Source organism: Sinocyclocheilus rhinocerous, unplaced genomic scaffold (assembly GCF_001515625.1).
Source record: "Sinocyclocheilus rhinocerous isolate Xijiao unplaced genomic scaffold, SAMN03320098_v1.1 scaffold1050, whole genome shotgun sequence".
NCBI classification, from domain to species: domain Eukaryota; kingdom Metazoa; phylum Chordata; class Actinopteri; order Cypriniformes; family Cyprinidae; genus Sinocyclocheilus; species Sinocyclocheilus rhinocerous.
The window spans coordinates 4419-7008 of NW_015651629.1; the positions used below are offsets into that span (position 1 = coordinate 4419).

General features: G+C 20.4%; 1 protein-coding gene across 1 annotated transcript in view; it reads right to left on the reverse strand.

The window, feature by feature from the left end:
- Positions 1 to 2590, reverse strand: part of LOC107713226 (integral membrane protein GPR137B-like) — a gene marked incomplete at its 3' end in the record, with an annotated part of 7697 nt that overhangs the window by 4165 nt on the left and 942 nt on the right. The gene's annotated exons all lie outside the window — the stretch shown is intronic.

Consider the following 2590-nt stretch of genomic DNA (forward strand, 5'->3'; position numbering starts at 1 on the left):
TTATTTATTTATTTTATTATTATTATTTTCATTTTTTTTATTTATATATATTTTTTATATATATACGTATTTGTTATAATTTTACATTTTAAGACTTTATTCATTTTTGGTAAGTATTTAATTTTAATTTTAAAATTATTTATTTAAATTTTACATTTTTATGATGTTATCCATTTTTAGCGAGTGTTTTATTCTAATTTTAAAATTATTTAGTTAAATTTTAAATTTCTATGATTTATTCATTTTTAGTAAGTGTTTTATTTTAATGTTTTTGTTTTAAATGAATTGTACATTTTTATTATTTATTTTTCAATATATTTTTATTAAAAAAATAATTTTTACTTTTGTTATGATATATTTTGTTTGTTTTTATTTTAAATTAATTTAGCTTTTTTTATGTAGTTAAAGTTTTTTTTTTTTTTAGTTTTTATTTAGAGTGCATTTTTAGGGGTTTTATATGTTTTTAAAATTTACATTTTAAAATATTATAAATTTTATTTTTTGTATTATTTTGTTGTTTAGCAGCCCAATAACCTAATAACCAGCTGCTGTGATTCTGTTCATCAAAGATCAAAAGAAAAAAGAGGAAATCAATAACTGTTGTAGCTTTAAGGATTCAACTATATTTAATTTAGAATTTAGTGTTTGATAACTTTATTAAATTATTGAAAATATCACTGTATATTTTCTACTCGCTGAAGGGCACAGGCAGCTAAATATGACATTTATGGACATAATGGGTTAAAATGTTAAAATTAATAGCTCTCAATAGAGTTTCATAGAGACCTCAGTAGTCATAAAAATAGATGTCATTAAACAAATATTAAAAATATACTGTCATTATGTTGTTTCAACATTAATTTGAAGATTGAATGTGAATTTATTGCAATATAAAAGTATATTTAAAAACTTTAAAATCGCAATTAATTTCAGAAAAAATGTGCAATTAATTAGTTAATTTATATATATATATATATATTTTTTTTATTTTATTTATTTATTTATTTATTTATTTTATTATTATCTTTTTTTATGTAGTTAAAGTTTTTTTTTTATTTAGTTTTTATTTAGAGTGCATTTTTAGGGGTTTTATATGTTTTTAAAATTTACATTTTAAAATATTATAAATTTTATTTTTTGTATTATTTTGTTGTTTATTATTAAGAATTTTTAATCTTTTAAAAAAAAAAATCTCAATTTTTTGTTACTATGTTTCATTTATTAATTAGAATTTTATTAAGAAGATAAAATATAATTTTAATAACTTTAATAATTTAAGGAGGTGCGAGAGTACTTTGACTCGGCTTTGAAGAAAACCTGTCAAAAAGCATGATTTATCATCATAATTATATTATTGATTTGTCAAGCAGCACTAATTAAGCACTACCATCTTCACGATTCGGCTAAAAACACATCTCTTCCGTCTTTATTTGACCCTCTAACTCTAGCACTCTCTATTCTAATTCTATTCTTTAAAAAACAGACTTGCACTCTATTCATTTGCTGCTTGCTGTTGTCCTCATTTGTAAGTCGCTTTGGATAAAAGGCTGGGTTTATGAGCATCATCATGACGCAGATCCAGGCTCAATGTAGGTCACACGAGTGCGAACACCAGCAGAACGAGCGATTATACATTTACATTTAGTCATTTAGCAATTATACAGCATATATATTATATATTAATTATACATATATATAATATATATATTATTATACAGCATCACTCTCTGTCTGCACCAGCATTCATGTTCCATAAACTCTATTCCTAGAAAAAAAAATCCTGCTGAAAAGTATGAAGTGTATTTAAACTCCGGATTTTTCTTATTAGATGTTTATAAGAATTCTACTCAAATTATAGAGGAATAATGTCTAACTAGTGGACAATTAAAGGGAATCGTATTAGTAGCTGTAGGTATTTTAATATAAAGAGTTCCTTTATTTTTATTAGGAATCATAATATACCCGTTTTGCATGTTTTGTCTTTTAGTTAGTTTGATTTCAAAAATTATTTATTTAACATTTTCATTATTTACTACATTTTTAGTGTTTTATTTTACTTGTTTTTATTTTCAAATTATCTGTTTAAATTTTTTGTGTTTTATTTTGATTTGTTTTATACTACATTTATTTATTTTAATTTTACGTTTTCATTATTTTACTAATTATAAGCTTTTCGTCAACCTTTTGGGCACAATAAAGTTTATTTCAATTCAGGATTTTTCCTGTTGGATATTGTGTACTGTTTATTAGAATTCTACTCATGTGATATAGGAACTTTTTAATTTAATTTTTAGTGTTTTATTTTTTTTTAAAGTATTAATTATTTATATTTTTAAATAATATTATTTATAATTATTTTTAATTTAAAATTATTTATTGAAATTTTACATTATGATTTAATTATTGTTTTTATTGTGGAATTATTTATGTAGTTTATTTTACAGTTTTATTTTTTTATTTTTTACATTTTCATGTTATTTTTAGCTTTTATTTTGTTGATAGTTTTTATAAACTATTTGGGCACAAAGTATTTCAAAAATGTATTTAATTTTTATATTAATAATTTAAATAATTTATAGTGTTTTAATTT